The sequence below is a fragment of the Eulemur rufifrons genome, chromosome 19 (genome assembly GCF_041146395.1).
Source record: "Eulemur rufifrons isolate Redbay chromosome 19, OSU_ERuf_1, whole genome shotgun sequence".
Taxonomy (NCBI): Eukaryota; Metazoa; Chordata; class Mammalia; order Primates; family Lemuridae; genus Eulemur; species Eulemur rufifrons.
This window is the reverse complement of record NC_091001.1, coordinates 26,320,989-26,334,045: the sequence shown is the minus strand read 5'-3', so window position 1 is coordinate 26,334,045 and position 13,057 is coordinate 26,320,989. Positions and strand designations below refer to the sequence as shown.

The following is a 13,057-nucleotide window of genomic DNA, read 5'->3' as shown; positions in this document are numbered from 1 at the left end:
AAAAAGAACAGGTTTATAAACGAAAATAAGTTTAGTTTCAGACTCACTGAACTTAAAATTCTTCCCATATTACATATGTAGAAATGTCTAGAAAATATTAAGAAATTAGGAAAGTGGCTGTGGCTCATCAGAGGTTAAGTGTTGAAGCCAGGAGAAGAGATGAAATCTAGAGAAAAAAAGACTAGGTATATGTGTACATAAATATACACATATATGTTTATGTAAAATCTAAGGACACAGTTCTTTTTTTTTTTTTTTGAGACAGAGTCTCACTCTGTTGCCCAGCTAGAGTGAGTGCCGTGGCGTCAGCCTAGCTCACAGCAACCTCAAACTCCTGAGCTCAAGCGATCCTTCTGTCTCAGCCTCCCGAGTAGCTGGGACTACAGGCATGCACCACCATGCCCGGCTAATTTTTTCTATATATATTTTTAGCTGTCCGTATAATTTCTTTCTATTTTTAGTAGAGATGGGGTCTCGCTCTTGCTCAGGCTGGTCTCGAACTCCTGAGCTCAAACGATCCGCCCACCTCGGCCTCCCAGAGTGCTAGGATTACAGGCGTGAGCCACCGCGCCCGGCCAGGACACAGTTCTTAAAGCATAACATTCTGGGGACAGCATGAAGATCAAATATAATAGTAAAAGAGGCAAACAGAATATTTAACTATTTTTGTGCAAGAACTCCTTTGGCAGTATGGTAAACTCTGTGGGCTCCTTCTCAGAATTATGTTTTTAAATGCATGAGTATTTAGAAAACCAATTATATTGAAATATACTTGTCAATTTTTTTAGAAAAATTGAGATGCAGTATATCTGCTTCTTTCTTAATGTATTAAAATGTAAGATCTAGTAATAAGTCTAATATCCACCATAATTTCAAAGTAGTAAGAATATAAACAATAATTCAAGCTATGACATAAAAATATTTATGATTTGTGGTACCATGGTATATCACAGAATATGTAAGATACAGTAAGAAGGACATTGGCTTGTTATAGTACAATACAGTAGAGATATAACAGGGAGAGTAATTCATGTGGTCTTGATTTACTTGAACAGGTATTATGAATACCACTGTTGTTTGTTGTCTACATTTACAGTTGAAGTAAATGTTACATTTCAACAAAGAGTTAATGAAAATAAAAATGTAATTAATTTCTTCTCCCATTGACGTTCATCGACCCATGGAATCCTACCCATCATTTTTTTGGGGAGTATGTGACTCACAGGTTAAGAACCCCTGAGCTAGAAAGAAAAATTAAAGAGACATAAAAATCTGAGAAACAGTATCATGAAAATTATAGCAGCAAAGTAGTACATGCCAATTTTAAATTGCAATGATAAATACTATATCCACTACTTCATTTCTTACAACTATGAGGTAGTAAAAGTCTCAGAGACAGATCAGAGAACAGCTTGTTAAGAAAGGTAAGGTAGAAAAGATTCAGAGGTTTCTGAATGTTTTCAAAAAAGAAAACAAATCTTTAAGAATGGATTCCCAACAGGAATCACTGATAACTACCATAACCATACACTGCCATACAATAATTATTCTGTATCAACATAGCCAGATATTCCACTCCCATCCTGCTTCATCCAGCTTCCACTTCTTATACAATCTGCTGATAAAATTCTACTAGGCAAGACAGATTCAGAACAGATAAATGATAATGGCACAAGTCTTTCAGTTGGCCTAACTGCTACCTTAGATATATGAAACAGTTAGTTATGGTACTGAACAGAAAGAAAGGTAAACCATTTTCCTCTTATAGGGATGCAGTCAGGCAATTTACTCTAAATACCTCCTTATCTGAGGATATCCTAAGATATACTCATCTCTCTCTACATAATAGTGCGAGTTGTAGTGGAAATCTGACTGGAAATTACTCGGAATGCTGAGTATTTCCCATGATGGGCTGTTTTTCTGCCTCCTCAGCAGTGATGGCATTTGCTATTAAGTATTAATAGTATCAATCTCTAACTCAACAAAGTAGTTGTTTAGATAATGCCCTTATTCCTATCATGGCAACCTTCAACAAAGTTTTGAAGTTATTATCCAGAGGCTACTGTGGGGAAATATAGTTGGGAGTGTCACAAATGTTTGACTTATTGTGCATACTCAGTCTAACCAATGTGCTACTCAAGAGATGTCAACACCTTTATTATTGTTATTATTTTTTTTTTTTTAGAAACTGCATCTCGCTCTGTTGCCCAGGCTGGAAAGCAGTGGCATGATCATAGCTCACTGCAGCCTCCCACTCCTGGGCTCAAGTAATCCTTTCACCTCAGCCTCTTGAGTAGCTTCAACTACAGGCATGCACCACCACACCTGGCTAATTTTTAAATTTTTTGTAGAGATGGGGTCTCACTATGTTGCCCAGGGTTGTTTTGAACTCCTAGGCTCAAGAGATCCTCCCGCCTCAGCCTTCCAAAGTGCTGGGATTATAGGCATGAGCCACTGTGCCTGGCTGTCAACACATTTAGATACGTTTTTAGATCTGCTACAGCTGGTAAAATTATTAAAAAGCAGACTCAACCTGGCACTGTGGCTCACGAATATAATCCTAGCACTTTGAGAGGCCAAGGCAAGAGGATCACTTGAGGCCAGGAGTTCAACACCAGCCCAAACAAAATAGTGAGACTTGTCTCTACAAAAAATAAAAAAATTTAGCCTGATGTGGTGACACATACCTGTAGTCCCAGCTACTTGGGAGGCTGAAACCAGAGGATCGCTTGAGCCTAGGAGTTTGAGGCTGCAGTGAGCTATGATGACGTCACTGCACTCTAGCCTGGGTGACAGAGTAAGACCTTGTCTCTAAAATAAAATAAAAATAAAAAGCAGACTCCCTACCAAAGAAAATCTAAGATTGCAATAATAGAGTGAAGCCCAAATAAGATTAAAAGTCTGTTGTCTATTGCAAATTAGTTAAATTAGTTTGGTAAGGACTGTTATGGATTACTAGAGGATTTAAATGTATTGTTTTCTGGTCATGACAAGACCATGCAGAATATTTAAATTCCATAGTAGCACACAGAAAGGTAAACTGAGGAGGCTTAATACTCAACTAGGAAGACTCATATTATTGCTCTTTCTTGCCTATTGAATATAAGCCATAAAAAAAGACCCTTCCAAATGTTGCTTTCCTACTTTATCATCTCTACTTTTAAATGGCATGAGACTCTCAAACAAAATGCAAATAAAGTACTATTGACAAGTATTTTAAAGAGTTATTTATGTAGAAAATACTGTAAAAAGCATAGCTACAGATGCACAGAGCTATATTTTAACTAAAGATCACCTTTTGTTTTTATAAGTTATTAAAATATTGTCTCTAATATAACTATGAAACTTGCTCAGGGTAATAAGAGAGACCCTGAGAAAGAATACATATTTTCTACTCTCTAGGAGTTAGCAATCTAGTATGGAGGGACACAATGTAAAGATTATATATTTCATGGAGGAGTACCTTGAAGTTCATTTTATCTTCAATTTCAATACTCCTGAGTATAGTATAAGAGTTTTAAGATGACAAGAGAATTAAGAGCACGTGACTTACTCTCCCTATTGTATCTCAATTGTATCCTGCTACTACAACAAGCCAATGGTTCTCCTTCCTATGTCTAACTCACATATTCAGTGATACCATGGTACCACAAGGTAACTTGATAAATATTTCATAAATGCATGATTTCTCACTCTTCAAAGGGAATAAGGACTGCATTACCAACTGAGTAATAAGCTAATCTTTTAAAATTTGTAGCCTACAGAAATACAAAAATGAGAAAATATTCCTTTATTCTCTCACACTTTATACCAATAGTTACTGAACAGTCACTGAAAGGAATTACCAAAGGAAAATTCTCTTCTGGATTTCTCTTCTGGAAGGAGTATGAGCTATTTGGTTCAAAGGCTGGCAAGAATGAAGACTTACACATTGCTTATGCTGCTTTCACTTTGGCTTACTATTTCACTACTGAACCTATACTGTAAAAAATAAATACAAAATCAAGCATAAAGTGTACAGATATAGGCTTTCTGAAGTATATTTTTATCCACAAATTTGACGGTCTCAACAGTCCACGCAGAATGAGAAATTTGTCACATCATAGGAATATAAACAACACAAATCATAAGATCTCTGCCTTTTATAATACTTTAGGATTTTGGGGGTGGGGGGAGTAAAGGGGAGAGAACTATATTATCATAAGAATCCATACCATTATCAATAATGGAAAATCATGTTGTACCCCAGTTACATATTTAAGTTTCATTTCTTACTCACAGCTTACTTAACGATTTAGTGAAAGCCATGTCCTATCACAGCTTCATATAGCTACTTATCTATATAGTCTTCCTTTAAAAAAGATATGGACACGGTATTTTCTTTTAGTGCTAAATCTAGTTTTCCCCTCTTATCCTTGCTATTGCCCACATTTTTTTTTTTTTTGCCTCTTTAAAGCCATGACCTGACCACTGTATCTGAATCTCCTAGACTCGTTAAAGCAAAAGTCCAACTCCCTTGTGACTACAGTTTTCCCTATTACAGCTTTTAGCTGTTAAATAGTCTTTGTAAATAGGCTCACCGATTATAGACTTCGGAAGTCTCTAAGAGTAAAACATATCTTCAGAGAAGAGTTCTTGGAACTTTGTTAAACATTCAGCTTATCAGTTAACAAAACTGAGAATGCACCTTAAATGTAAGTATATTATGTATAAAATGCATAGTCTTACTACTCTTACGAGCCAAACATCTCAAAGCACAGCATATACTTGGAGGAATGTTTATCAATGATCCAACCTTTTAAAGCCACTTATCTATTTTTTGAGACTTAATTTAGATAAAAAAACAGAATATGTATGTCCATCCACTTAACTGGGTCATATAAACTGCAATATAGCACAATACTCTGAATGCAAATCAGAGAATGAGGACTCCATTATCAATCCCTCATTGAGGAACTGCATTCTCACTCTTCTTCCCCCAAGACAGTATGACCTCCTTTATGTGACAAGGGTCATCTGATTTCGGAGTAACGGTGCCCACTGTCAGTCTATATATTAAATATTAGTAAAGGTTAACTTACATTTTATTTTTATTATGATTTTAAATCATAATAAAATTTTAAAATATTTTTAACTCTGAAGTAATTTTAAAGTTTCAAAAACAGTACAAAGAGTTCTTGTACATCCTTCTCCCAGTTTTATCCTAATGTTAACATCCTATATAACCACAGTAAAATTATTAAAAGCAGTATGATACTAATAACTAAACTATAAACCTTATTTGAAATTCATATTTTCCACCAATGTCCTCTTTCTGTTCCAGAATCCAATCCAGGATCTCACATTGCACTCAGTTGTCATGCTTCCTCAGTCTTTCCTTATCTTTTATGACCTTGACATTTTTGATGAGTATGGTCAGTTATCTGGGTAGAAGGTCACTCAGTTTATCTGATGTTTTCTCATAATTAGTTTGAGGTCATGCATTTTTGGCACAAATACTATATATGTGATGTACCTTTCTCGGTGCATCAAAATGGGGTACATGATATGCCACTTTCCTGGTGATGTTAATCTTGATCACTTGGTTAGCTTGGTGTCTGCTGGGTTATTCTACTGCAAAGTTAACATTTCTTTCCTTGTAAATAATTAATATCTTGGGGGAGTCATTTTTAGACCATCCAAATATCCTGTTTCTCATTGAACTTTTGCCCACTGATTTTGGCACTCATTGGTGGATGCAACAATTATTACTATAGTGTTTTAAGGGTAGTTTTTATTTCCTTTATTCTTTCTATTAATACTTTAAAAAATTGGAATCTTTCTGTAAGGAACAGCTGTTCCTTCTTTCTCATTATTTACTCACCCATATCACTAGGAAAACATGGATATTTATTTATTCTATAGTTTATAATCCATATTATCATAACTATTGCTACGTATTTTGTTGCTTAAATTGTTGCAACTTTGGCCATCAGGAACTCTTCCAGGTTGGTTCCTGTGTTCCCATTTTCTTGAGCACTTCCTTACTTTCTGGCAACACAAAATGCTCTAGACTCATCTTGTATTTTCCTAGCCCTAGTCATGAAAACGACGGATTCTTCAAGGAGCTGTGGGGTTCCTTTTATTGGAGAATCCTTATTTTATGAAGGATATATATCAATGTAAATAGAAGCCTTGCACTTTAGTGGATATCTTATACAAGATACAAGATATTTTAGACAGAACTTGTCTTAGTCCATTTGGGCTGCAGTAACAAAATACCTCAGACTGGATAGTTTGTTTCTCGCAGTTCTGGAGGCTGGGAAGTCTGTAGAAAAACTTTGTAAAACATTCTGAGCAGGCTAAGGATATAATATACAACTAGTCAATACCAAATAAGAGAAATTCAGAAAGAATTAGCCACTGAGGTTCTAAAGTACCTTAGAGATTAGGTAATTCTTAAAACACAATTGTAACTATATACTATTAAATGAGAAAAAATGAAAACTCATATATTAGAGAATGTTTAATAAAGTACTGTTGCTACAAAAACTGTATTTATAAAAATAATCTTTTATGTGAGAATAGATATTAGAAATATCAGATTCAAAATTATAATAAAACAGAACTTTTAGTCTTTTATAAAATCGTTAAGGTGGCAGATTGATTCAGAGGCTAGCTTTTAATTAATTTTTTTTTACACTGTATTTTATCATGCATAAAACTACAGTATATAGAGAAAATTATCTGGGAAAAAACAGCTGACCCACCAACATATCCCTCCTCTTCTTTCTTTTTATTTCAGTTCAGGACACTGGGAATATTTCAGTCCTTGGCTCATTTCCTTGACCATGAAAAGTTTTCTTTTTTACCGGGGTGTGATGGCTCATGCCTATACTCCTAGAGACTTAGGAGGCTGAGGTGAGAGGATAGCTTGAGCCCAGGAGTTCAAGACCAGCATGAGCAACATAGTGATAACCCGTCTCTACAAAGATAAAAAGAAATTAGCTGGGTACAGTGGTGCGCACCTGTAGTCCCAGCTACTCGTGAGGCTAAGGCAGGAAGATCACTTGAGCCCAGGAGTTCAAGGCTGCAGTGAGCTATGATTGTGCCATTGTACTCCAGCCTGGGTAATACAGTGAGATACTCTCTTAAAAAAAAAAAAAGTTTTCTTTTTTCCTTAAAAGGCCCTGAACTTTAGATTCTAACATCACCTAATTAAGTATGTTGGGCTATCTAAAATTTGCAAGTAGATTACAATCAAGTTAAAGTCTTACAGTTAAGATACTAAGAGGAAATATAGTTTTAAGAACTCTGGGGTTAGAGTTTTAGATGCATCATTTATGAGAGAAATCAAAATTTTCTCTTTTTATACTTTGATAAAGTACATCTTTAAAAAAAAACTAAGTGAAAGAACTGTCACAGCATTTTTACTTTAGTTATCTAACAACCTGCTGTTTTTAGGTACATAATGACACAGATTAGTACTATTTCTAAAGTATACAAACGATAAACATTGTGGTTTAATTTAAAATATCATGAAGAACTTAAAAACCTAAGGAGACAAAATTTAAAAAGAAATAAGAAAAAGAAAAATCAGAGAAAAGCAGACCTCAAAGACATGTAGATTTTCCAAGAAGTTTAAAAATACCAAACTCTTGTATTCACAGCATCCTCTAACACACACAAAAAACTTGTGGCAGGAGCACTGAATAAACGTGTAAACATCAGTTCTCATTAAGAAACAAAACCAATCGGACACGAAGGTGCACACCTGTAGTCCCAGCTACTCGGCAGGCTGAGGCAAGAGAATGCCTTGAGCCCAGGAATTCGAAAAAACCCACTCTAAAAACACATTATTTCATAGAACAAAATGTTAAGATATCTGCATATATAGCAACTAAGAAGGGAATGATGACCAGGAAACTGCTTTTGCATCATCTTTTGAATAGGCTCCTCCTTTATTTGCTCGGCCTCTTAACATATTTCTAAATTTTATTGCTGTGTATCAGCGGTACCCAGTCTTTTTGGCACCAGGGACTTGTTTCATGGAAGACACTTTTTCCACTAGGGGGTGTTGGGGTGGCACAGGCAGAGATGCAAGTGATGGGGAGTGGCTATAAATATAGATGAAGCTTCACTCACTCACACATCGCTCTCCCTCTGCTGTGCAGCCCGTTCCTAAGTTTTATGGAGGATGGTTTTTACACAGACGGGGGCTGGGGGCGTAGAGAGTAGAATAGTGGTTACAGAGCCTGTGGCATGGGAGCAATGGGGAGATAACGGTCAAAGGGTACACAATCTCAGTTATGAAGAATATGGTTTGGGTTTTTTTTTTGGAGACCTATTGAACAGTGTGGTGAATATAGTTAATAATAGGGTATATTATACATTTCAAATTGCTAAGGGAATACATTTCGAATGTTCTCACCACAAAAATGTTAAGTATTTGAAGTGATGAATATCTTAAATAGCTTGATTTAATTATCCCACATTGTACCATAAATCATGACATCACTTTGTACCACATAAATTTATACAATTATAAGTTCCCAATTTGCAACAAAAAAAATTTTAAAAAAAGAACAGTAAATTCATATATCTCTCATATCGCAGTCCCTGTAAGTTGTATTCTGACCAAATAGAACAGATGCTCACATGATACAGATTTTTATTTTTTATTGTACTCCTTTTGGCCCCGCACATAAAATTCTTGTTCCATTTTGTACATACAACATGTTAGAGGAAATCCAGAAAGGAAACTTTCATTTTTGCCTGGAAGTAATGGAGAAAAAAAGAAAAACAGGAATGGAGAGAAGATGAAACATTTCTTCCTTGAAGGATGATTTAGGGTTCATCAAGCAAAGAGGAAACACGAAGGAGCAAAAACACTGAAGTACATCTAAGTACAATCAGATTTCAGTGTGTCTCTACTGTTGAAACTAAACAAAGGTTCTTTGAGTAAGAGGATAATGGCTGTTTTAAAAAGAAAATTAGTGTCAAGATAAATATGTGGAAGGCTATGGTAAAGCCAAGAAAATATGACCACCCACCTGCATGGCCAATAAAAAAATTAATTTTTCAAAGTAGAATCAATGGGATTGAGGGGACTTGGTTGATTCAATTCCTCAACAAGTATTTTAGAGTGAAGTTTCTAGTCAGGGTAACTGGGAGTATAGGTTACTTACATAAGTAACCTTCCTTCAAAATTCTTGTGGGTTATATCTGGAAGTAGATAATCTAGATGCAGCCAGGATTATGAACCTGAAAAATCAACACTAGCAACACAGATTTTCTATCAACTGAATGTGAGGGCTTGAAACTGTAGGATTGGGTAAGACTGTCTAGAGAAAATGCATAAAATTAAAAGGAGGCTGAGAACCTTAAGAAAGAACAACATTTAGGGGATGAAACAAAGAATAAGAACCACCACCTTACCCCCACTTGTATCTCCCTCCTCATATTAAACAGAAAAAAACAGAGGAGAGAAAAAGGGAAACAAATGTTCAGAAGAGTAAAGAGAGAACTGGCAAAAAATGGTATAGTGAAAAAAAGAGTTTTTAAGAAAGACTGATCGATAAAAGTCAAACACTGTAGGATCTAAGCAGCCTAAGGGCTGAGGAGGTGTCGGTGTCCTTGTTTTGGGCAAATTAAGGGTTACAGTGGATATCTGGCTTTTTTTTTTTTTTTTTTGTACTCTTCAGCACCCAAGTCTCCTATTTTTAGCACCCTAACCCCCACTTTTTCCAGGGATTTAGCTGGTAGGTAGAAAGTACCACTAATAAAAAACATACACACTTCACCTGACAACTCTACAATCTTCTGCTTTTTATATACCTGGTCTGTTTGGGCATATTCATTTTCTAGAGAGCTATTTCCATCTTTTGACTACCTGTACCATAGATGTGGAAGAGGCTAGATCCATCCTTTTGTCTCTCTGTCCCAACGGTGCTGCAGGTGGGCAGGTAAATGTCTTAGATTCAGCCAATGGAATGATTCCTCTCAGGAATTGGAAAAACAAACACATTAGGGAAGCCATAAACCTCAGCGTATACATGACATATTTCTTTATTATGACCTGTCCTTGGCTGTGGTTCCTCTGTATTCCTAGTTTCCTTATTATTTGCCAAGCTTGGTCCTCTAGACTCTAGATAATTTTAAGAACCTTCAATACTCCATAGTCTCCCAATAACTTCCCGCTTTTCCTTAACAGCCAAAGTTAGTAACTTTGGCTAAAGAACACTGATACAGGAGACATCCATTTTCCTTTGCTTTCTTCTACTGGGGAAATTCTGCTTAACTATTTACCTCTATTGTAAAGCCTAAACTGGCAACAGTATATTTTCTTCTGAGCTCTCACTTCAAATAGAATTATTTGTACCATTTTTTGTAATTCCATAAAAATTTCTTAAATTCTTATAACAAACCTCAATCACACTGTATTGTTGTGTAACTTAGGTGAAGGAGGCAATGATTTAGTGAAGAGTTGAGTTTTAAAGAAATCCAGAATGGTTTGAGAAATTTAAGAATTGTGTAAACGATATAATTTGAAGATCACAATTCAGTAAGCAGTTTCTGCTGATAGTGAGGCTACAGCAGTATTCCTTGGTGAATTAAAAAAAAAAACTACAGTATTGGCAAATGTGTTTAAACCACTACACACATTTTCAATTTTGATGAACTACAGCTTTTACGGGGAACAAAATGCCACCTCAAATGGTTTTTACACAAGAAAGAACAGTGTTAGAACATCACGATGTCCAAAAGATAGCTCAACACTGCTTTTTAAGTGGAAATTGTAAAGATGATATTAAACTAAAACCTTTGTTTGGTATACCACTTCAAAAACTCCAGAGCCATTAAGGTAATGTTAAAGAGTAGAATACTTCTTTTATGAGGTTCACATCATAAAGACTGGGTGTAAAGAAGGTATTCATGATGTTGTGTGGAATTATTCTTCATGATTCATCGAAGAACATTATAAAGAAGGAAAACCTTCCAAACTATGCTATTCTGATAATAGACATTGCTTAAGTACATCTCTCTCTAGTTAATTGTTTTAGAAAATAATATTTAAATGTTTTTTTTGCCTACCAATTATTAATAAATGTTATTAATGCAGCCTATAGGCAAAGGAAATATCACATACTTCAAGCACATAGATGACAAATATCTGACGTGAGGTGTTAACACAACTGGCACTTTCTTTAATGCAGGATTTATGAAACAGTTTGATGACAAGATACAGTTAAGTCAATCAGGCTTGGAGAAAAGAATCACAACAAACAATAAATGGAGTAAGAAACAATCTAGCACATTTTTTGCTAACTTCCAGGAGTTAATGAACATGTTGAATGTCATACATCTTACTAAAGGAGGCTGAATTCAATGATGTAGAGTGACAATGTTAAAGAATCAGTAACATGACACTGTGAAAAGTTTATGACTGAGAAAATCTTTCAACTTAATGTTTATTGTTAGGAAAAGATAAAGGAGTCACAGATACTTGACCCCAAATATTTTTTAAAAATCTTAGATCATGTGGATAAAATGTTTGCTGTTACAAGTGAATCTGATCATGACATGAGAAAACTCATCACATTAAAAAATGAAACTATAAGCAGAGTCTTGGGTGATCAGGAGCTAAAAAAATACAAGTGAAGGGAATTTTAAAAATTCAGTTATTATGAAGTTGTTTTTTTTTTTTTTCATCTCATTGCGTTGTCTATGGCTTCAACTGATGGTTCAGAGCTAGTTCCATGGATTCAGACATGGATGAACCTCAGGAATTTACAATTTCACTGCTTCACAAGTTCACTCTGGTTTGGCTTAACTCACCACCAAACAACAACAGGAACTAAAACCTCCATCTCTTTTCTTACCACCAAATTTCATTCAAGGAATTCTATAATCCATTAATTAAACAGTTTTTAAATGTCTTGTTTATTTTGCTAAATGCTATTGGTGATCATGAATTATCTAACATCATTTCGTTATTTGTTTACATTATAATACCTGTTTCCTGGGTCAAATTATTTGACTGCTATTTCTTTGTCTGTAAAGAAACAGAGACAAATAATCTCTAAATCCCCTTCCTGCTTTAAAGTGCTATAATTTGAGATTGGTCTTTAAAGGAAAACAAATATTCTATATTACTGAAGAATGGGAATAGCAGACACCTACCATATCCACAATCCATAATTTTTCAAAATTGCTATTATTTTAATTCTTAAAATATATTTCTTCTAAGACCGCTATAGTTTGCTACCTCAACTTTTTTACATGTTCACTCAAATATCATCTGACTACCATATATAAAAAAGTGATCATCACCTCCATTCTCTACGTTCCCCTCTCTGCTTTGTCTCCACAGCACTTATAGATACTTGTGTATATCCAGCATGTGTGAGATTTGTGTATATATATATATACATGCATCTGACCACAAATATAACTAACTTTTTAATTATTAGGTTATTAAGTATGGAATGTCCAATTCTCTTAAGTACTAAATTTGACAATTGATATCTTTGACATTTCACTTTGACACTTCTTGTTTTATTTTTATCATGAAGGTACATCCCGCAGTCTTTCAAACACACGTTTTACTTTGTGATTATCTTTCAAATATTTTTTTAGAGCAATTTTTGTGAAACCATGGATAAGTCAAAAATTCATGTTATTTTCAAAAATGAGTTCTGTCATAAAACCAATGCAGTGCAGAAAGCTGAAAATATCAAGGAAATGTTTGGGAAGGATGTGGCTAATGAATGCACAGCATGTCGATGGTTTGAGAAATTCCATTCTGGTGATTTTAATATTGAAAATGAGCCACATGGGCAACCTGAGACCAACGTGGATAATGATGAGCTGAAAGCTGTAGTGGAAACAAATCCATCTCAACCTACACGTGAATTAACAGCAAGGTTTGATGTTACTATTTCAACACTATTGGACCATTTGAAACATACCAGCAAGGTAAAGAAGCTGGATAGATGGGTACTGCATGAATTAAACGAGCATCAGAAAAGAAATAATCTGAAAGCTTGCCTTTCTTTGCTGTCACAACATAAAGATG

The 13,057-nt window shown here is 35.0% G+C and overlaps 1 protein-coding gene across 5 annotated transcripts in view; it reads right to left on the bottom strand.

Moving 5' to 3' along the window:
- The window catches only part of LCORL (ligand dependent nuclear receptor corepressor like), a 161,592-nt gene that overhangs the window by 81,330 nt on the left and 67,205 nt on the right, over nucleotides 1-13,057 (bottom strand). The window lies entirely within an intron of this gene.